The sequence below is a fragment of the Vulpes vulpes genome, chromosome 4 (assembly GCF_048418805.1).
Source record: "Vulpes vulpes isolate BD-2025 chromosome 4, VulVul3, whole genome shotgun sequence".
NCBI lineage: Eukaryota > Metazoa > Chordata > Mammalia > Carnivora > Canidae > Vulpes > Vulpes vulpes.
Genome location: NC_132783.1, coordinates 93,875,079 through 93,898,368, shown reverse-complemented (window position 1 = coordinate 93,898,368; position 23,290 = coordinate 93,875,079). Strand labels below are relative to the sequence as shown.

General features: G+C 51.8%; 1 pseudogene; it reads right to left on the bottom strand.

The window, feature by feature from the left end:
- Nucleotides 1–267: 267 nt before the first annotated feature.
- Nucleotides 268–22,786, bottom strand: LOC112927928 (guanylate kinase pseudogene; annotated as a pseudogene).
- Nucleotides 22,787–23,290: the final 504 nt, after the last annotated feature.

The following is a 23,290-nucleotide window of genomic DNA, read 5'->3' as shown; positions in this document are numbered from 1 at the left end:
CAATAAGAGAAAAAGAAATAAAAGTTGAAGGTACTAGAAAGCAGCTATCACAGCTGTCTTTATTTATAAGATGTCTATTTATAAGACTATCTGCAAAACGCAAAAATTTTAAATTTAATAATATTAAATTTTAAAAATTTAAAGTTAATAAAAGAAGTTACTGTGCTTGTTGGATTAAATAAATCCATGCACAAGAGTCAGCTGCATGTCTAAACACCAGCAATATGCAATTATAAGATGGAATTTTTATTATTTTTAAGATGGAATTTTTTTTTTTAACCCAGCAATTTTTTATTGGAGGCCACCCCAGCTCCCAGGAGATGGGGAGAGGCCAGGGTCCACCAGCCGTGGCAGCCTGAGCAGGAGAGGCGGGCAGCACCCCCACCAGGGAGGACACCACCGGCATTTCTTCTCAGGATCATCTGGTCCTCTGAGCCTTCTTGATTTCCTCTGATAGTGCCTCCTCCAGGGCCCAATAAGCCTTCTCCAGATTGTCGTTGATGATGACCAGGTCAAACAGGCCCTGCTCCTTGCTGCTCTCCATGTCCACCTGGGCGGCAGCCAGCCGCTTGGCCAGGCTCTCCTCTGTCTCTGTGTTGCACTGGCGCAGCCGCTGCTCCAGGACATCCAGTGAGGGTGGCTGCACGAAGATGTAGATGGGCCGCAGGGCAGTCTTCTTAATGTTACACACGCCTTGCAGGTCCACGTCTAGCACGCATATGTGGTTCATGGCCTGCACGGCCCGCACAGCTGCTTTGCTGGTCCCATACAGGTTCCCTGAGAACTCGGCGTGCTCGATGAAGTCGCCTGCAGCGATGTCCCGCTGCATCACCTCCCTGGTGACGAAGTAGTAATCTTTGCCATTCTCTTCTCCAGGCCACGGGTCCCTTGTGGTGTGGGACACGGTGAAGCCAAAGATGCTGCCGTGCTCCTGCAGCAGTCTCTTGAGCAGGGTGTTATCAGATGTTATCCTGAAAACTATACAGAAGAGTGAAATATGGTTCAGACAATATTCAGGATGACCATTGCTGGGAGGAAGTAGGTGAAGTGTGTCTGGGGAGGGGCACACGGGGGTTCTAATGCATCTGTAAGAGTCTGTTTCTGAAGCTGAGGGGTAGATTTTATTTTTCTTGTTTCAACTGCACAGTTATTCTTTTTGCATATTTTTAAAGGTATGATTTGTTTTTGCAATTATTATTTAAAAAGTAGTTTATACTCTTTTATGTAGGATATTGCTTGCAATTATTTTTTGTTATAAACAACTGCAGAGAACCATCCACCTGGCATTATTACAATCATGTTAGGCACATATGCCTATGCATGTGGTAGTAGTGGTGGGGACTGCAAATGGCAAGTGAGAACGCTGTAAATATTTAAATTGGAGGAAGACATCAAAAGGTCTTGCATCTCAAATGCCATGCTAAAGAATTTTTACCCTGTTCCAAAGGAATAACTGTACATTCTATCAAAAAACAGTGTCTATATAAGCAAATGATTGAATTATCTCTCTGCCTTAGCCAGCCCCCACTATAGGTGAGTTTGACTTTCTTTAGGATGCTCTCGTGCCACGTATCCCCGACTTATCTTTTAATCCCGGCATCTGTCCAGGCTCTGTCCCTTTTGGGCACCAGGCGTGTGTTGGGATTGGGTGGTATCCTCTCTGCCATTCATTCGCTTTTTGAATGAGGGCGGATCTGGTTCATTTTGACCCTTGATTTGGTTTATTTTTTTGACCCTTGTCTCAGACGTATTCTCAATCAACTTCTATCCTGACTTTGCCTTGTCATTCTCCTTTCTGGATGAAGCCCAAATCCCTAGGTTCCCAGCCCGGGCCATAGACATAACCAACATTCCCTGGCCAGGTCTGCTCAAAACCACTCAGGATCTCAGCTCCCTTGTTATTAAGATAAGGGCTTTGGCTCTGATCAGTGTTTGCATATCTCCTTAGATCAGTGTTGAAATAAATCCTTACAGTGTTTGGCCTTGACCACAGTTTGAAACACTGTGGATTGCAGCCATTAGTGGGTTGTGGAATCATTTTGGTGGGTCTTAAGTAGCATTTTTTTAATAGAATAAAATCCTATTTTTAAACAGAATAGGATAGCAAATATTAAATTGCTTCACATACAGTAAGTGTAAGTGTGGTTTCTTATAAAACACATTTCATACAAAACTTATCTTGGTGTACTGAATTTTGACATCATTATGGACTAAATTGTGTCCTCTCAAAATCCAGATGTTGAAGCCCAACAGCTAGTGCTTCAGAATGCGACTGTATTTTGGAGATAAAAGGGGTGAGTAAGTCAAATGTGGCCATCAGGGTGGGCCTTCACCCAACCTGACTAGTGTCTTTGTAAAAGGAGAAAATTTGGAAGCACAGAAAGGCACCAGGGGCACACAGAGGGAAGACCGTGTGAGGACATGGGTGAAGGCAGCCATCTGGAAGCCAAAGAAAGACGCCTCAGAGAAACCAAACCTGTTGACACTGTGATCTCTTACACTTGCCTCCAGAACTGTAAGACATAAATTTCTGTAGCTAAAGCTCACAGTCTGGTATTTTGTAACAGAAGCCCTAGCAAACTTATACAGACAAATAATGTAATTCTCATTGTGGGTTCAGCTGAAAAAGTTAGACGGTCACTGGCTTAGGTTGTCTCTAAGGCCCTTCGAATGTTAAAACTCATTGGAGGTCGAAAAGATTAAAGGTCTGCTCTTCAGTTTACAAGGAAGCCTCCCTAGGGGTCTTCAGAAGCCCTCAGCACCTCACGGTACGAGAGTACCCCAATGCGATGAGAGCAGGGTAGAGACAAGGTGGGCAGCGGCCTCTGAGCAGGTTTAAAGACTGCAGCTATGGCCATGATCAGGAAGATGGAAAAACACAAGGCACATGGGAACTAGCCAAAGGAGTCCAGGGGCCAGACAGCACTTTGCAGCAAAGGACGGAAAAAGAACTGGACTTCTGAAACATCAGGGTCAGGTGCTCAGTCTCCTGACACTGGGTCCCTTGTGTGATGAGATAACATGAGTGGGGCAGGGAGGTGTTTCTGGATCCTGCCCCATTTCCTTCCATTAGTCCACCCCTGAGCACCGCCCCAACGTAAATGAGGGTGCGTCCTGTCCTAACAGAGCAGGCTCCATGCTGGCTGGAGTGACGGCACGCTAGCCGTGGCATGTTCCAAAGGTGAGTCTGTGAACGCGGTCCCCAGGGTGCCATCTGATGACGGCCTCCCCTTGGCAGGTCTGCTTGGACCATCCAAGAGTCTCACTCTCATAGTCACTGTGTGAACCTCCAATGCCTGCTGCTAAAGGGTTTTCTGTCTCCAAAAATAATCCCTAAATGATGGCTAGCATGGCCCCAACATAATTCATCCTCTCCAATAAGTGAAAGGGAGCTAATGCCCAACTCCTGGCACAGCCACAGAGCAGGCCTTGGAAGAGGAGGTGGCCATGACTTCAGTCTTTGGCAGAGGGCTGTGGACGGCCTTGGAGCCCGGCCAGCGCTGGGATGCCTGGCATGGGCACTTCCTTCTGGCTTGGGCTGGAAACAGTTTGAAGCTCCTGTACACTCCTCCCTGGACCCTGGGAGTCTGTCACCTGAGGTTGTCACCAGGATCTCACTTTCCCAAGAACTTCCCGATAGTTATTTGAGCACCAGGCAGTGGGTGCTTGGTTGTTGGACCTAATCTCTGCTTGTACGAAGGGCACTTCTCCCCTTCCTGACTCTCCGCCGACCCAAGGGAGAGACCAAAGGCCCTTGCACATTGTTCTACCCTAGACACAGTTGCACTCAAGGCTGATTCTCAGGACTAGGCACATTACGTCGTGCCCAGAGAGGGATGCTGGGCCAGCTTTCATCCACACACTCTGTCCCCCATGCATGCAGGACGCTGACTGATCTGGAAAATTTTAGGGTTGGGAGGAGGTGGGGATAGCAGCTGTAGTGAAACAGGAGGCAGCACTCAGCATCATCAGCGTTTGATTAAACTTTCCAGCAGTCCTGGGAGAGACAGGTTAATGTACCCACTTTGCAGATGAGGAGATCAGGTTCTGGAAGTAAAATAAATTGCCCCAAGCCAGTAGCCCGTGAAGAGGATTCAAAGACAGTTTATTTGTTGATTGGGATCCATGATCTTTCCACTGTTCCCTATCCAGAAGCAGAAAAAGAAATTGTAATTGGATGAAATGGAGAGGGGGGCCCAAGGAGGACCATGAAGATGATGAGAAGTCTTCGGGGGCTCCTGCACAGCAGTGGGGGTAAGCTCAAAGGCAGGCCCTGAAGATGTCCATGGCCAACCACAGCTTCTTGGGGTCAGTTCCAAACTTTGAAGTAACCTTCCTTCTTTAGGTTTGGGAGACACTGGCCTCCACCCCCCACCACAGGAGGCAAATTCATGTAAAGGAAAGGGGGGGTCAGAGTTGGTGGGCAGGTCCAAAAGTCCAAAATCACAGCTACTCGCTGAGTGACTCTGGGCAAGTCGCTGGACCACTTGGTGCCTGTTTCCTTGATCAGAAAGCAAAAATGACCCTCTGTCTCTCACCATGCACGAGAGGACTCGGCCCTCACCCCACATGTGTAGACAGCATGTGTTCACGTGGTTCTCACTACTCATGGCATTTGGAGGTGTTGGTCTCAAATGGAAAATGTATGCTTCCTCCACAGAGCTTTCCTTGTTTGAATGAACTGAATCTTTTCTTTTACAAGCAAAGAGGTTTTCATTAATTTGTGCCAGACCATTTAATATATTCTTGGGTTTCTACGGTGCTCTTGTTTCACTTAATTTTCTAGATTTCCCAGAAAGTTTCAGGATTTGGTTTGGTGAATGACCTTGAAGGGGCTAAGAGAAATAAGAAAGACGAGAAGCAATTTGCTTGCAACAAGTCTCAGTCTAAGGATTTCACTGAGAAAGAAGTACCCCTGGATGTATGTAGGGGTTTTCCTTAAAGGTCTTGAGCTTGGCTCCCTTTAGACAAGGGTTACCTTCTTGCCAAGGTAAGATTGGCAAGAAATCAAGCCAGAGATCCAATGACATAATGAACACAGTTTTGTGTGTCTTAATTAGGATCATTCATAAATAATTAAAGCCCTAGATGGGGGGGCAAAGACTCTCTGGAAGAAGCATTCGCTGTAACCCACTATAACCCATCTGGGAATCCCATGACCCCAAGGGGAAAGATTTTTTCCACTGAGAGCCAAGCTCCTGAGTCTGGATTGTTCTTGCTTTGGAGGTGAGAACTCTGAAGTACAGGGAGTTCTAGTGACTTGCCTGAGGTCCTGGAGCAAGTGAGGGACTCTAACAGAATTAGAAGATTCTAGAAGCCATCTTTGCAGCTTGCAGAGTTAGTGGCGGGGGGGGGGGGGGGCGCGGGAGGGGTGAGGGGAGATGGAGGAGAGAGAGGGAAAGTCTAGAAAACAAGGAAAGTTTCAATCACAGGAGTTGGAGGAGTGTGTGGGAGAGAGGGCCACCGTTGTCTGGACAGTTGCCCTCCACCGCCCTGGGCAGGGTGCCCTGGGAGCTCTCAGGGCCCTTGCTGGAAATCCCCCCTCTCAGCCTGGGCCTCTCACCTTCTCCTTCAGGTAGTGTTGCCAGATAAATGTAAAGGATGCCTAGTTAAATTTGATTACCGGTAAGTAGTAAATTTTTTTTTTTAGTATACATGTGGCCCAAGCAATATTTGGGATGTACTTGTACTGAGGGTTTGAAGCTTGCCTAAAACCCAAATGTAACCAGATACCCTTCTTATTTGCCAAATATAGAAATCTTACCTTCAAGGAGAATTGCTTTTCTGGTATGAAAATAATATGTGCCTGATGTATAATCTAGGAAATACAAAAGCACAGGGAAAAGAAAGTAGCAATTCCCGCGTGACGCTGCCAGCTGATGTTTGAAGGACTTCGATACTGGAAAAGTGTGGCCTGTTTCCTTGCCTGTTACACAGTTGAGATGACACTTTTGCCATTTTCTGTCTGGATCTTCTGCTTCTCTGGCTTGATATTAGGCATAACCTCCCCGTGTCCAAGTTTCTGCTCCACTGTATAACCTCCGCCTTCTTGCTGGAGAAGCCAGTGGTTCCCGATGGGCATGTCTGGGCCTAACACTCTGTCCACACGTCTTCAGATGATCTCTCAAGTGGCTTTTAAAAGTATTCCAAGTTATGTATGTACACAACCATGGCAATTTGAAAGTGATGACATTTAATATCTCACGGCGACTTTTTTCTAAAGCTCTCATGGGTGCCATCCGAGCCTCCCTCCAAGCCCAGCTGAGTGACCCTGCAGACATCCCGCCTGCTTTCACAGGCCGAGGTTCAAGAGAAGAGAAGCCAGCGCTCAGCCTTTGTTCCTCCCTGAGCTACCAGCACTCACTTCTACAGAAGACCATTGAAAAAAAAAAAAAAGAAAAAAAGAAAAAGAAAAAAAGAAAAGAAGACCACTGATTTGAAAAACACAAACATAAAATGAGCAGGATGGTACCTTGCTTTCCAGGTGGAAAGAACGGATCTGGAAGAGCATTTTCACCTAATAGACTGGGACATGCCCAGAGAGAGCTCACTTCTCCCTTTAGACATCCCTTGGACTAGTGGTTCTCAACCCCAGCTACGCACCTAAATCCCCAGATGAGGCTTGAAAACGGGCAAACCCCCCAGTCCCACCCCAGCCTCGGGGGGAGGGGTCCCAGGATTAGCATCTTTTCTTAGAGGTCCCTGGGTGACTTCTGTGGGTAGTCAGGGTTGAGGACACCGGGTTAGGAGACTTTGAGGCTATTGTTTGCTAGAGTCAAAGCAGAGGAGGCTGGAGACGACGGAGAATGTCAGGGACCTACGGGAAGCCAGGGCTTCCAGGTCATCGAGTCCAGGTCCCTTCGAGTCCAGTCTGCGGGGAGCCTGTCTGTTGGTCTCGGCAGACACGGCTTCTCTGCAGGGCTTCGGCCAGCATCTTTGCTGAGTCCAGGAAGGGGCCTGGTCCTCCTGGGGTCCAGCTCATGTCCTTGCTTTCCCCTGATTGCCCCTGCCTCACGGTGACACATGGCCCCTGGCTCTCTGCCCAGGGTCGGGGGTCAGGTGCGAGCCCCCTGAGGCTACTCCCCTCCCGTCCCTTGCACAGCTCCAGGCTAGCCCACTGAGCTGGAGCCAAGGCTGCTTCTTTTGTATCACTTGGTGGGCCTGTCGCCCCTCCACGGGAAGCGATGGTTTTGAGGGCCTGCAGCTTCCCCCATGGACGGAGGAGTCTTTCCCTTGCATTGCAGACTTCTCACTCCAAGGCGAACATTTGCTAAGCCAGAGCCATTCCTCCGGTCACTCAGTGTCCTTTCCAGGCAGGGACACTGTCACCACCAGGCAGGGACACCAATCCCTCATAGGAAGGTGACCACATGGGGCAGGAGAGAAACATCCCGAGTAGAGTCAGGCACTAGGCCCAGGGAGGCCAGGGACATATAGCAGGTGCCAGAGGCTCTTAGCTCGGGCTGCTTTAACAAAATACCACAGGCCGGGTGGCTTAAACAAGAGACATTTATTTCTCACGGTTGTGGAGATTAGGAAGTCTGAAATGAGGGTGCTGGCATGGCCGGGTTCTAATGAGAGCTCTTGTCCTGGCTCACAAACATCCTCCTTCTTGCAGAGTCCTCAGATGGTGGAGAGAGACTTGGGGGGGAGGGGGACTCTGGTCTCTTTGTCTCCTTATGTCAACACTACTCCCACGATAGGGACTGTACCCCGGTGACCTCATCGAAACCCAGTCATCTCCCGAAGGCCCTACTCCAAGTAGTATCACAGTGGGGTCAGCACTTCAAAATACAGATTCTGGGGGGACACATTCAGCCCACAGCAGGTGACATAAGAGGAATTAGCAGGGGAAGAACCAAAATATCTCAGGAGAGTGGCCACATGTTTGGGGAAAGCTCAAGACATGTGGATGGCCTATCAGCATGAAGCATCATGGGGGTGAGCATGCTGTGCTGATGGGAGCTGGGCCTGAGGCAGAGCTTGCCCCGGGGACTTCTCATCTAGGCCCTCCCGAGGTATATGAAGAGATGAGAGAGGACTGAGGAAGAAAGGTGCTGCGAAAACCTGCTGGGTTCCTTGGGGATGTCTTCCAGGTTGGCCCAACGCTCACCTGTCTGTGCAGCACCGACGTCAGTCAGCAGATATCTGGTAAGCGGCAGGGAGGCTCCAGGGCCCCACAGCAAGCAGGACAAGGGCACAGTCCCTTCCTCAACGAGCTCCCATGCAGCTGAGGTAAGACAGGCAGTCGTCACACAGTCACACAGACACATAAGGCCCACGGGTGAGGTGTGCAGACCTGAGTCCCTGCAGTACCTGTAGCCTACGCTGGGTTCACCCATGGGTGCACCCAGGGAGACCAAAGGGTGGAAGGAGGTGGGAAGGGGGCCCGCTACAGGCCCAAGCTGGTCACACAGAAGGCTCTGCCTGCAGGGGGCATCTGGGTTCTGAGAACCGCTCTTGCCCTGCTTCTGTGGGTAGAGAGATAGGGATCCCCACCCAGTAATTTAGCCCCATTGCCTCAGGGGACCACCCCACCCCTGAAGGCCTCCCCTAACCCCGGCCTACACCTTGTAGTCAGTCCCTTCATTGAACCCTCATCAAATTACCCCATTTAAATATACCATCTGTTTCCTGCTGGGACCCCAACTGACCCAGTGACCTAGACTGGGAGGTCAAGGAAGCTTTCAGAAAAAAGGATGTTTCAACTGTGCTCTGGAGGATGAAATTCCAATTGTTCTTAACGGGCAGATCCAACATGTGTGTTTGGTCAGAAGGGGAGTCCTGGTGAGGCCGAGGCTATAGTGAAGGGGGTGGAGGGTAGAGGAGGACCCACGAAGCACTCCCTCTTCTAGCCAGACCTGGGCAAGGCGTCACTGGGCCTGAGCTCAGCTAGAAGAAGGAATACGAGGCAACTCCCATTCCCTTCAGCCTGCAGGGGCCACGTGTCTGCGGCGCCCAGGCAGGTAGATTCCCCGAAGGCTGAGGCAAGCAACAAGAGGGCCAGAACTCGACTCTGGAGGGCTCTGTGGAAAGATCTGACCCCCACACATGGACTATGACTTACATGCCTGAGCCGGTACCCCAGGAAAATGTGGGTCAGAATTTGGACTAGTCATCTAGACATAGACTCCAAATTCCACGTCAGAATCCTAAAGTTGCATTTTCTCAGTACATGAGTTCCCCGTGGCTGCTGTAACACTTTCCCAATACCTGGTGGCCTAACACAACAGATATTTATTCTCTCATAGTTCTGGAGGCTAGAAGTCCAAAAGCAAGGTGTCACCAGACCTTCTAGAAGCTCGAGGCGAATATTTGTTCTTTGCTGCTGGCACTCCTTGGTTTGTGGCCACACCACTCCAATCTTCAAGGCCAGCATTTCCAGTTATCTTTCTGCCCAGCCTTCATGTCATCTTCTCTCTCTCTGTAAAAATCTCTCCTTGTCTCCCTCTAGCAGACACTTGTGTCTGAATTTAGAGCCCATGGGGATAATCCAGGATCATCTCTTCAACTCAAGATCCTTAACCTGAACACATCCAGAAAGACCTCGTTTTTTGCATATAAATGACCATTCGTAAGTTACAGGAAGTAGGCTGTGGGTACATTCTGGGGCCCACATCTCAGCCACCATATGAAGCCACGAGACCTCATCTTTCTGAGTAACCAGCATGGAATGACAGCTTGACTCAGGATTCCTGATGTGCTGCTGTCACTGAGTCCTGGTCCTGGGCAAGTCACTGGATCTCTTAGGTATTTGCTTTCTGTTTCTTAAATGAGCTGGTGGAAGTAAATCAGTTTCCATGAACACCTGGAGTCTCTAGATGGACCTCAAGGCATCTGTAAGCCCCTTGCAAAGCGGGTCTGGCGCACATATGGATGTTTCTTAGAGCAGCCTCTGGTTCTCCTGATGGTCTGAGGCCAAAGAAGGCTCATAAAGGACCAACTGGATGACCCTCAATCCTGGACAGAAAGCCCTGGAACTTCTCAAAAAGTAGCCAAGCCTCGGGCCAATTCAGTCACAACCTGTGAGGATGGGCCGGACATTGACAGGTTGCTTCATCCTTCCAGGTAATTCTAATATCTGACGGGGTGGGGATGAAGCTTTGAAGTCCTTTCTTTTCCTGGTGTCCTTTCCAGGTAAGGCGTTTGACAAATCATTAGAGACAGAGCTGTGATCTCCGCTCTGGCTTCACATCTGGCTCCATCCCGGGTGGATTTAGGTGATCTGGGCAACATGGGCAGGAGGATCCAAAGCTTCCCAGGTGATTTCCGTACCCAACCCGGATCAGGAGCCCCGTGACGCCGTGAAAGGCAGCCTTCCATTGCAGCTGTTATTCCATAGGGCAGCAGTCAGCCCTCAGGAGGCCCCGACTCGGATGTCTAGACCATAGAATGGCTCTTTCTACGGGACACAGCAGAAGTCATTTCTCTGGAAATCTTGACCCAATGGTGAAGTTTCTAGCCATGAAGACGTAGCCATGGGGATGCCTCGGGGGCTCCGTGGTTGATCCTCTGCCTTGGGCTGAGGATCTAGATGACCCTGGGACCCTGGGATCGAGTCCTGCATCAGGGAAACTGCTTCTTCCTCGGCCTGGGTCTCTGCCTCTCTCTGTCTCTCATGAATAAATAAATAAAATCTTAAAAAAAAAAAAAAAAAAAGACCTAGCCATGGCTCTGCTGCCAGAGGGTTGAGGTGTGGATTCGGTAACTTTTCAAAATCTCTGACAATTCCTTGAATTTATAGAAACTGCTATCAAGCCTGCCCTTGATAGATCATGCTGCATTTAGAGAAGGAATGTATAAAGAATAAAAATAACCCAGTGAATTCGGGATGGTGGAAAATGCCATTACTGGTAACGAAAATTACAGGAAGCCTTACTGACTCTTGCTACCTCCCCAAGACTAATATGAGAACATGTTTTTTCTTCTGATGCAATAATTAAGTTTGCCCAAGAAAACGTTTCTCTGTGCGGGCCTCAGGGCAGGGCTCGATGGGGCCTTTAACTGATAATGTGATCACCTTGGCTTCCTGCCTCCTCAGGGCAGACGGGCTTCCCGGGTGGACTGGCCGGGCAGGCCTGCACCCGGGGCGGGGTTGGGGGTGCTCCAGAGAAGCCACTGGGGGGCCCTGAAGCCCAGAAAGACCTCCTGCATGAGAAGATGGAAGTGGTCCGGGGGGCCTTCCGCCACTGCCACAGTTCTCCACCCAGAGCCGAGATGCCACCTGGAAAGGGCAGCTCAAAGTCAGCGTCCTCAGATCCCGCAGGGGTGGGGACCATCCCCCCCCAAGACCGGCGAGGGCCCCTGAGGCGCCGCAGAGGTGGGCCGGCCATGGAGCACCTGCTAAGGCACAAACTGAACCATGTGCTTTTGCAAAAGACACAAATGAGCAAGAAGGGAGGGTGCGGCCTCACCAGCTACCAACGAAACAAAAAGCCAGGCCCTCTCCAGGGACGGTCACTCTCCTCTGAGAAATACTCGGAGGGTGAATAGTGCTGCAGGCCGGGGTGTCCTTGCCTGGGGCAGGAGTGTGGCACCCGCGTCAGCTCCATGTGTGCAGCTCCACTCCCTGCTCCCACTGGCGGGAATGTAAGAAACACTTATCCTAACAGAGGCTTCATGCTCCAGGGTCTATGCGTGGAGGTGTGAGTTATAAGAGCTGTGACCTGGGATCCCTGGGTGGCGCAGTGGTTTGGCGCTTGCCTTTGGCCCAGGGCGCGATCCTGGAGACCCGGGATCGAATCCCACATCGGGCTCCCGGTGCATGGAGCCTGCTTCTCCCTCTGCCTATGTCTCTGCCTCTCTCTCTCTCTCTCTCTCTGTTACTATCATAAATAAATAAAAATTAAAAAAAAAAAAAAAAAAGAGAGAGCTGTGACCAGAAGCTGAACGCTCCTCCTACGGCCCCAGACACATGCCCTTAAGCCCCCAGATTGGCACACACATCATGGAAGATTATGAGACCATTAAAGTGGAATCTGGGATCAAAGACCCTAAGGATATAAAAGTGAAACACGCAAAATAGAGCCGTTAATCTCAGCAGCAACTACGTAAGAATAAAAGGTTGCATCAAAAAAAAGAAAAAAGGGAAAGAAATACTCTTTTAACGTTAGAGTTGTGGTACTAACAAGAACTATTTTTAAATGTCCTGTGTTTTCTAAATTGTCTATAATGAGTATTATTTACAATTAAAAAAAGGGGGGGGGACTCGTTTTGTCTCTTCTAAGAAAAGGGTAATGCCACTTCAGTTGCTAAGTGGAAGGGACGGTTGCTACCTGCGTCCCTGCTGATCCAGCGATGCACCTTCTCTCCTCCAAGAAATCTAATGTGCTTCTCTGTGCCAATGGCTCTCAAACTGTAGTGTGCACTCAGATTGCCAGGAAGACTTATTAGGACACAGAATGCTGAGCCCTCCTCTGAGTATCTGGTCCAGTAGGGTTGGGGTGGGTTGAGAAACTACATTAATAACAAGGTCTCAGGCAGACTGCTGCTGCTGGCGGCTGCGGAATACCCCCATGTGAACCACAGAACCAGGTGCACACCTTTCTACAGGCAGCTCCACATCTCTCTACCTGATGAAAAGCCAGGGTCAGTGCAAGGAAGGACTGCAGGCTTTCTGAAGTTGAGGATAATAAGAGACTATCCAAAGATTGTCCATGTTGCTGAACTTCAGGGAGAGGCCTAACTTAGGGACAGGTGTAAGACAGCAGCCAAGTCTATGGCTTTTGCCATTAGGGCTTTGAGAAAGACACCACCATGGTGGGAGTCTGAAGGAAACCAACTAGGGAATTATGATGAGATTGGGAGGAATAGGGGAGAAAAAGCATTTGTGATGGACCCAAAGCAGCATAGAAAGTATGGTAAGAAAAACTGGGCCATGGGCAATATTGTGGATTGAACTGTGTCCTCTAAAAAGATATGTTGAAGTCCTAACTCTTAGACACTGTGAATGTGAGCTTTGTTGGAGTTTGTTGAGTCTTAGCAAATGTAATTAAAATAGGAGTTAAGACGAAGCTATACTGGAGGAAGGTGGGCCCTGAATCCCACATGACCGGTGTCCCTCTAAGAGGAGAAGCACACAGAGACAGACACACAGAGCGAAGGGCAGACACAGAAAGATGAAAACCATACCGTGTGACAACGGAGGCAGAGATAGGAGTTACACAGGTCATTGCAAGCTGGGCAACACCAAGGACTGCTGGGACCCACCAGAAGCCAGGAGAGAGAGCACAGCCCTGCGGGAGCTTTGGTTTTGGACTGCTGGTCTCCAGAACCGTGAAAGGATAAATTTCCATTGTTTTAACCATCACCACCACCAGTTTGTGGAACTGTGTTATGCCCGTCCTAGAAAACCAACATAGGCAAGGAATATTGGTTTCCTTCTTTCAGATGCTGAGAGGGAGCTTAAAGGTCAACAGCCCCACATGCTTACCTTTGCGATGGGCCGGCGGAGCCCAAGAGGAGTCCAGGTGAACCCAGGATGCTTGCCTTGAGGGCAGTGCGCTGACTTGGCTAGTCCTACCACGTTGGCCAGTTCACATAGCATCTTGCCTTGTTTTTTAGTTTTTGGCTCCAATGCATAGGTGAGGCCCCTGCCTCTACAAAATGTCAAGTTCTGAGTGGGCTAGGTGCTCGCCACAGCAATGAGAATGGTGGTCAGTTGGTTCTATGAAAAGAGATTGGGACTCTGGCTTTCTCGAAGGGAGTCCGTGCTGTAAGGATGGGAAAGACCTGATTCTGAGCCCTCACGCTCAGCCCTGAGCCATCAAAGACCCTTTGGACCTGATGATGCCTACAGGCCAGTTTGCTCCCCGTCGAGCATTTAGACTGCAACTCTGCCCTCAAAATCCCAAAGCTGTTCATATTTGGACCGATTGTACTTATATCTTTTTGTTTCCCTTTCTTAAATGCAATAAATCCCACTATATGATAGTGCTTCACACTCTCTGAGATGTCTAGAATCAAAAAGACAAAAGAGAACGAGTGTTAGTCTGTAGAGAAGTTGGACTCTTACTTTGCTGGCGGGAATGTACAAAGGTGCAGCCATCTTGGAAAACAGACTGGCAGTAAACTCAAAAAGTTAAACACAGAATCACCACCTGAGCCAGCAAATTCTACTTCTAGGTATATACTCAATGAAATGAAAACATATGTCGACCCAAATACTCGCATATGAATGATCACAACAGTATTATTCAAAACAGCTAGAAAGTGGAAGCAACCCAAATATGTGTTAATGACTGGATGGATAAACAACATGTGGTCTGTCAATACGACGGAATATGATTCAACCATAAAAAGAGAATGATGTAGTGATACATGTTACAACATGGGTGAACCCTGGAAACATACAAAGTGAAAGAAGCCGGTCACAGAAAGCCATGTGTTGATTCCACTTCTAGGAAATTTCCAGAATAGGCAAGTCCACAGAGACAGAAAGTACATTAGTGATTGGCCTTGGCTAGGGGGATGGGAGAATAGAAAGTAACTACCAATGGATATGGGATTTGGGGGGAGGTGTGATGAAAATATTCTGGAATTAGGTAGGAGTAATGGTTATACAACTTTGTGAATATACTAAGAACCTCCAAATTGTAAGCTTTAAAATGAGTTAGTTTTGTGGTTATATGAATTGTATTCCATATATGGATGAGAAAGTGAAGCTAAGAGCAGCATCTGATGACAAATATCCTGGCAACCACATGTTCCATGGATTGAGAAGGCAGATGAGAGGCAAGGGACAAGGAAAGCAATTGAAGAGAAAATGCCACAAAAGATGAAGAGCCAAGGATCAATACGAAGTTTTATGGAAACGAGTAGCAGGACACATGGAAACAGGAACAGAGTTGTCTGAGGAGCATTTCAGGATATAGAGAGAAGGGGTTGACCAAGGAGTCTGCCCAGACAATGGTTCCAGAACTTTCAGGATTCCAGAAGTCCCACCTGTCAGTCAGAGGTAGTAAATCAGGTGACACCCTCATTGGCCGTAAGAAGGAATAAAAATTTCCCAATATTCCATATGCTACTCCCTCTCTTTCTACCCATGACAGCTGGTCTCCAAAGACACCCCAGTAAATCAGGCCTCTCAATACAGCATCATCGGATCCACTCCCTTGTGGAATCTGGGCTAGCCCAATGTAAGCAGTGAAATACAATAGAGGGGACAGTGTGAGTCCCCACCCTTGGTGATGAGCAGCCTCCAGGCTCCGGCCCCCGTCTCTTGGAGTGCATGCTGTGGGGAGGAACCTGGCATACGGAAGAAGCCCAACTATGAAGCCACCGTGACATGAGGACGCTGTGCCAGCCCCACGAAGGGACCATGTATAGGGAAAGATCCCAGCCGACTCCAAGGGGCCCCAGCCATCCCAGCCTGGCACCAGGCCCAAGGGTGGAAGCGCCATCGTGGACGTCCAGCTCAGGATAGTCTTCATTTGACTCCAGCCCCAATGACATCCGTGAATAAAAGAGACACCCATCCCGCTGAGCCCAGTCAACTCACAGAATCATGAGAGAGCTGACAAAATGGTTTTTTTCTAAGTTTTGGAGTGGTTTATTATACGGAAATAGTTGACTGGAGCATCAGCCTAAGGAGCCACGGGAGGACCCTCTTTCTGCAGACACTCAGACCACTGCCACGGATCAGGGTAAGGGGAGCTGTCACCCCTGTCCCCCAGCAGCTTTAAAATATTCCCCAGATGTGGAGCACCATAGATACCAGCACTTCCCACATTTGCCTCTTGACCTGAGAGAGCCTAAGAGCTCACAGACCCTCTGGGCTTGCAGCTTCCGGCTGCAGCTTCCCTGTCTGCACACTACGACGTGAGCAACAGCTGGGACCCTGCCATCTGCCACCTGGCTGAGTCTCCAATTCCTCACTCCGGAGCTGGGACATGCCCTGCTGCTGCCCGTCCCAGGCACAGAGAGACGTCACTGAGGAAATCTGGTCATCAGCGGGCAAGGAAGGAGGCTATAGGGATTGGTGCCCGACAGAATCCTCCAGGCCAGTCTGGAACACACCGCAGCCCTGGCTCTCCCCGTCTGTCGATCTGGTCTTTGTATAATTTTATATTTTATTGCTGCCGGCACTGGGCCAAGGCTGCACCTCGGCATTGATGCTGGCAACTGGGGGGTAGCATTTCCTGGGCTGTGTCTTTGGGGAGGAAAGTCATATTTCAGAGATTCATTCTCTGTATGCGGTCCATTTTCTCCTCCTCATTCTGTGGCAGGTAAAAATGTCTACCCCATGCCTGGCCCTTTTGGAAGACACACTAACGTATTCCACGGATGAAGCACCTCCTGCCCCCCAGCCCACCATGAGTATGGGCACGGTGTGGTCCCTCATGGGTGGGAGCATCACGTTCTCTGGAGTTTCAAGGCCAGAGTCCCAGAAAGTACTAGTAGTGTGTGACATTGAAGAGTCAGCCATCAATACTGCGGGCCTTTGGGCTCATGATTTCCAGACTGGCTGTCACATTCAGTGACTGTCAGCCAGTGTCACTGATGGCCCTCACCTGTGTTTACTGCACAATTAGCCAAGGCCAACCCCAGATGGTTAAGACCTGGAGGGAACAGGGTGGGGACATGAGCAGGAATGATCATCAAACAGTCTATCAGTCTGTTTTAAAATATCAACCAACTCATTAAACACGCACACGCACACGCACACATACACACACACATGTCTAAATGATTTAAGTGCATCTTGGCACTGTTATTTTTCACACGTCAACTGTCTAAAGACTGGCGCAGTTTGTAGGCTCCACATGCAACAGAACATTCAGAGCTTGCCCTGGGCTGGCATCTGATCGGCAGCTAGCCCTTGATCTGGGCTCCCTTGGGCCAGCAGCATAGAAAGGAGCAACTCAGCGATGGCCAGGAAGGGGCCAGTGGGGCCAGCTGGAAAGGGCGGCCTTGCCTGCCCCTTGGCAATTCCCAGAGCCCACTGTGCACCACCCGGGGAGGCTTTGCTCTCTGTGACTCCTTCCCTTGCTTTCCAGTCCTAACTCCAGTTTCTCACTAAGGATGGAAAAGCTGAGCCGTAGGGAAGTAAAGCCAGCTCGCCGGGCGTTCAATCAGGAGCCAGCGAGCCAGGTCAGAATGGAGGAGTGGTCCTGCTGCCCAGGAGGCACGGAAAGAAGCCACCGGGCTTGACAGCACTGGAAAGGCTGGGGCAAGAGGACCCTTAACCCAGTGAGGGCATCTCCTGCCAGGATGAGTAGGCTTTGAGCTTCTTCAATGTGGATAGATCCAAGACTACAGTGCTTCTTACTAACCTCTTGCGTACTCTTTGGCAAACCACACTGATGCGAGAAATGCTTTGTACAGTGCATATGTGAAGTATCGTCACCATTATCTCTGTGGCCAACAGCAACACTAGGCAGGACCTGGAGAAACCCCTCATACCCACCTTCCATGTCCTACCTGGAGGTCCAGGAGCCGATGGATTCCAGCTGTCGCCATCTTGCCCTTACCTCCCTGTGGGCACATGCTACTCCCCACGTCTACAGCTGGCCTCAGACTCACCTGAGCAGAGGTAATACTTAAGGGCTTCAGAAGCTATGCCAGCTCCCAGCTGGGCCACTGGGAACACTTGCTTTGGGGATGCCCTCTTAGCTACTCACTTCGATGCCACGTGGAGAGGCCACATGTAGGTGTGACAATCCCAGCTGAGCTCCCAGCCCACGACAACAGCTGGCCAAGTCAGCAAGTCATCCTGGATGTCCAGCCTAGCTGAGCCCTCAGACACTCCTGCATAGCCACCCTCTGACTGCAAGGCATGAGACACCCCAAAGAAGAACCACCCAGCTGAGCCCAGTCAACCCGGAGCAGAAATCGAAGAGATAGTAAATCGTTGTGGAAGCCACCAAGCTTTAATGTGGAATATCTCATCGAAACAGCTCTTCGTAGACCTGCAGGCATCTGAGCTCTCTGGTTCCTCCGCCCAAGCCCTAGAGTCTGAACTGCTTTATCATTTTCCTATTGTGGTTTGTCCTCTCTGTTCCTTGCCATCACTCCCCACTTTTCTGAAAGCCCCCCGGGGTCTCTCTCAGTTTAAGTGTCTTTCTATAGTTTAAGTGTCTTTCTATAGTACATGCCACCCCTAGCCTGAGGTGGTGACTTCCTCTTTAGATTATAATCAAGAGAAGCTCCTGAAGACTTGTAAGCAAACTCTGGGCTCCTGCTGACGTTCACCCCCAAGCCCCTGCCCCAGGAGCATCTTGGAGCAGAGAAGAATGAGGATGCCCGTGTGTGGCTCCGTGGTCTGGTTCTGCACATCATCCTCCAACCAGGAGTCGGTGGTACTATCACCTCCTCGTGCCTCCTCAGCTTTGACCTTCACTCTCCAGGAGCCAGGAGTGTGGCCAAGGCAATGGCTTTCAGAAGAAATGACTCCACCGACCCAGCTTTTTGGCTCTGATGTCTGCCCTAAGGACTAATTACCCACCAGGCCTATCAAACACCCCAGGCAGTGAGCTTGGCTCTGGGCTGAAAGGTGAGCTGTTTGTTTAAGGGAGGTGGGTGGTCTCTAGCAGGACTTTCAGATTAACCTAAGCCCTCTGAAAATAGAAAATGTAAAGCTGGGCAGCCTGGGTGCCAGTCAGGATCAGTGCAAGCCGGTGGGAGGTCCTCTTTGATTTCAGGATCCTCCAGGAGGAAGGAGGAGGAGGGAAGGGCACGGACACAGAGTTCTTTCTGGCTGCAGCCAGGGACAGAGGGCAGGCTGTCTGGGAGCAGGGAAGATACAGAGCCCTCCTGCACCACGCGTGGCATTTCTCCGGAGGAAGTTGCTAAAGTCCTTGCATTCTGGAGTGACCCTGTAGGTTCTCAATACCTTCCTATTTCTGGGACCAGCAGGACGATTTGGCCCCAATGCCCTGGCTCAGAGTCATCTTCCTGGGCTTCTCACAGGATCCGCACCAGCTCCTGCACTGGGCCCCCGTCTTCTGAGGAAGGAGGTTGTGGTCTCCATGGGACCCCTGGGACACACTGCAAAGGTTTGTACACACGAATCTTCCCAGAGGTCTCAGGACAGATGAAAAACAACACAACCCTAAGTGTTGGGGTCCTTCTCTTACACATCCATTGGGAGATAAGCATGTGAGTCACACCAAAGTTTGCCCAAACATCACCTCTGTTCCTGGAGATTGGAGACGATGACCTTAGTTGTGTAGTAAAATGGACCTGCCCCTAGACGCTTCTCCCCCAATCCCGTGTGGCACAGAACATGGAGTCTGAGGACAGTCTGAGCCCCGGGAGAAGGGTGGGCCCAGGGTATCATTGGGGGGGTTTCCTCTCCACAGAAACAGGGAGTCAAGGAAAAGAAAATCCTCCCCACCAGCAAACGAAACAGCCCAGGAAAGCTGGGAGTTCCCAGGGAACGTAGATCCATCTTCTTAGTAGGATTTGAATGTCTCCCCATCCCCCTAGAATGACAACATGCATTAGTGAAAAGAACATGACCTTGGGGACCACAGGTGGCTCAGATGGCCTCTTTGAGCCCTGCTTTCTTCTCAGCAATGTGAAATGACAGGTTTGGGCCAGGCAGGGTTGCTGGGGGAGTGATGGCTCCTGGGTGGTCCCAGCTTCAGAGTCCCAGGACACCGGTCCATCCCTGGCAAACTGGGATGGCTGGTCACCTCTCCAAAACACAGCGGGTGCTCAGGAATTATTTCCTGCCCTCCCAGCTCACACTTGTAATTTGAGAGTGAAAGTTGGAGAAATTCCTCAAGCAAAGAGCCCAGGCAGCCCCTCACTCTCTCGGGATCCTGGAGGCCCCCCTGGGGCAGGGCGGGACAGGGGACAGGAGCCGGGCAGGCATTAAACTTGGAACACTCTCTGGAGGCTGGAATAAACAGACTTGCATTTCAGAGGGATATTTTTGTGGCATCACCCCGAGAAAGGTTAAGTGGACCCACCCCCTGGCACACAGCTAAGTACAAGTTGTTGAGAAAATGTTTGCAGCAAGGGGACATATGATCTGGTTCTTCAGCAGCATCAGATTTATTTGGTACTCCCGTCCCAACCATTGGTCCCTTGTGCCCCAGAGCCCACCTCCTGGCCCTTCGCAGCCAAGTTCAGCGTCAGGATCCCCTGCCTGCTTCTGTGTGGGTGTCCACGGAGCTGTCATGTCTCTGGAAAATGGGATCCATACGCAGTCATTGCCTGGAAGCCAAACAGCCTTCCTGATGGGTATCCCCCACGGGATAACGTCCCCAATCCAGTGACAAAGTTTCGACAGAACTGAGCGGCCGTCTGGGTGTGTTCCAGGGACGGGCCTGTCCCTCTGCAGCAGTTGGAGGCCTCGGCGTCCATGGAGGCAATGCCTCTGGGGGGGCCAAGGAGGCCTATCGCTGTGTTTGAGGTTGGAAAGTTCTAGAAGCCCCTATGTAAGCAGCACACAAGAAGAGCATCGCCAAGCTCTACTGTGGAAACCTCGGGTTTCTGGAGCAACTGGTGGGCTCTGTGTGACCCTGAGGATTACGTAACCAAGAAAGTTCTCATCTGCGCCGGAGCTCAGAGTGAAACCTGAGGCCCAGTTAGAGCTCCTGAGTCAGTCCTCTCAGGTCGGTTGATAAATGCGTGTGATTAGTGAGTCTTGCTTCTCTGCCCCTACTTCCATTTCCCTAGGCCTGCCTTGTTATTTCTGTGGTATCATAACGTTATTGTACGTACCTTGGTTAGAAGCTACCTGGCGTTGGGGGACAGGGTGCAGCTGGCACGGGGGAGGGACTAAGGCTGTACCTCCTCATTCCTCCCGAACGCTCCATGGTGGCTGCGTCCACAGGAAACAAGCTCGCCCTCGAAGACTCACCCTCTAGAGACTCGGTCATACCAGCCTCCCGGATATGAGTCCATAGATCCACAACCTCTTGAGGTCACGTAAAGGCAGCGAATAGCAGCCCAGACTCTGGGTTAAATAATCAGAGCTCCAAAGCTGGCCTTGCCTCTTGCTAACTGTGGGATTCGGGGCAAATGATACCTACCTCTTCCTTGGCTTGCCCCACCTGTCAAATGGGTATCGTGATACCTCGGGCTCCGTCATAGGGTCCAAGGTGAGCCTGCTGCCCACCGGGAATAATCCACGGCTTCCTCATGACTTTACACACGAGGCTCAGATATTTTAGTGAAGGGTCATCTGTTGTGTGGCACAGGATACTCTACGTGGCCCTGGGAGACAAATGCCCCCCTCCAGCTGGACCCTGGGGGCCGGGGCTCAGAGGACCAGCTATGCGGCTGGAGTGTGAATCCAGGTCCTGACTCCTCCAAGCCCACATTCTGGATTGCAGGGCCCTAATTCCTCCCCTTGCACCTGGAGGACAGTGAGTGCTCCTGTCACCATCCACAGGGGCCTGTGGCCCTCCATGAGGTTCTGAGTCCCTTGCTGCCTCTCCCGCTTGAGGCCAGCCCGGCCGCCTGACCCTGCAACAAGCCACTGGAGCTGCTGCCGCTGCCTCCGCAGCCCGGGTGGCCCGGCACGTCCACCTCCCTGGAAGGCAGGCCCCTGCCACCTCGGGCCGGGCCAGGATGTGGGGGCGCCGGGGGCGCAAGCAGCAGACAGCCCACGTCCTCCCCGTGGCCCGCGCCCGAGGCTGCAAGGAGCAGGTGCAGGGAGGGGGCCGGAACCGGGGGAGCCACTGGGAACGCAAGAAAGTGTTGCGGGGAGCAGCTGACGCTCAGACGTCTGCGTCCTTGACGTCCTTGCCGGCCTCGGGGACTGGGAAGTGTGGCCGCGTCCTCTGGGGTCTGTCGCCTCCCCCTCCCGCCCAGAGTGCCCTGCCCAGGCCCCCTGTCGCGGACACACCAAGGCCAGGCTGGGGTCCCACAGCCCAGCTGCGGCTGCTGAGCGGCCCCTCAGAGGCCCAGGCACCCCACCGGGGTTGTGGGGCCATGCCATGCCTCTCGGGACCGTCGTGGGTCCTCCTGGCACTGCAGCGGTGGGGGAGGGTGGGACGGATGAGGCCCCAGCCAAGAGGCTTGGAAATCTACAGACCAACAGTGACTCTGCAGACCAGAGCGCCGCCCTCCTGCTCTTCCCAGCGTCTCAGCATCGTAATAGTTGGTAGGACTGCGGCTCCAGGGGGAGCTGGTGTCCCCAGCCTCCTTAGGGAGGGGGGAGCACTCCCCATTTTCAGAGGAGGAGTCTGAGGGAGGCTCCAGGCCGCAGGACCTTGCACATGTGCTGAGGGCGTCTGTGCGAGGACCCGGTGCCCCACGCGGATTCAGCCTCTCTGCCGGCGATGCCCCTGCCGCGTGTTGTGGGTCGGCTTTCCACACTGAGTGGCGGTGCTCCCTCTACCCCCTCGTTTCCATGCGTAAGGCTGTGGTCCTGGGAACTGCCCAGGACAAATGAAACAGGCCAGATGGGGAGCTGGGCACAGCTTCCTGCACGCAGGGCCCACGGCCCTGCGGATGCCCCTCCATGTGCTGTGGACATGTCTCATCTAGGGTGGCACGGCCTGGATTGACTTTTGGCCCCTGAGTGACTCACCACGGAGCCTTAGACACACGGTATAGATGTGTCTGTGTGTGTGCTGGGTCCAAATCCTGGCCCCTGTCCTCGGCCCCGGGGAGGCCTTTGGAGAACCACCTTGTCTTGTGGCCTGTGGCGTCACCTATAAAAGGGGATCCCAGAGGTGCTGTGGGACTCCACAGGCTGCTAGGGGTGACTGCACCTCACCTGTGCAAGGCACCAGCTCAGGCAGACGTGGGGTTCTGTGTCCTCCGGGAAGGGGCCTTAGCTCCTGCCACACAGGGAGGGGCCGACGGCTAGACTGTCACACGCCATGTCGCCATGTTCCCAGCCTCCTCGGGACCCAGGAGGGCACTTCAATGCACAGCACGTTGAAGCGGGCGCTCGGTCCGGAGAGGTCTGGCTGCAGCCGGTGCGCGGAATGGCGTGGGGAGCAGCCAGGCGGGCTGACGTGATGCTGACGTGGCCCAGCGTCCGCCGGGCCCAGGAGCTGGAGTAGAGCCTCTGAGTGGGCCCGGTGGGCACCACCTGGGCCAGCAGAGCAGCAAGGCGAGAAAGCAGCCCGGCCACCCGCCAACAGCAGCGGGCAGGAGCGAGGCCTCCCTGAAGTGGGCCTGGCAGTAGGTCTCAGAGCCCCCGCGGTGGCCCCGTAACTGCAGGCAGGACCCAGAGTGTGGATCCCATCCCAGAGCCCGGGGCCCAGGTGTTGGGCGCACAGGGGGGCTGAGGGGCAGCTGGGATCTGGACTCAAGGTGAGTGACAGGTGTCCAGTCGGAAGGGGGAAAGGCCACCTACCAGGAACCAGTGTGCACAGGGCGA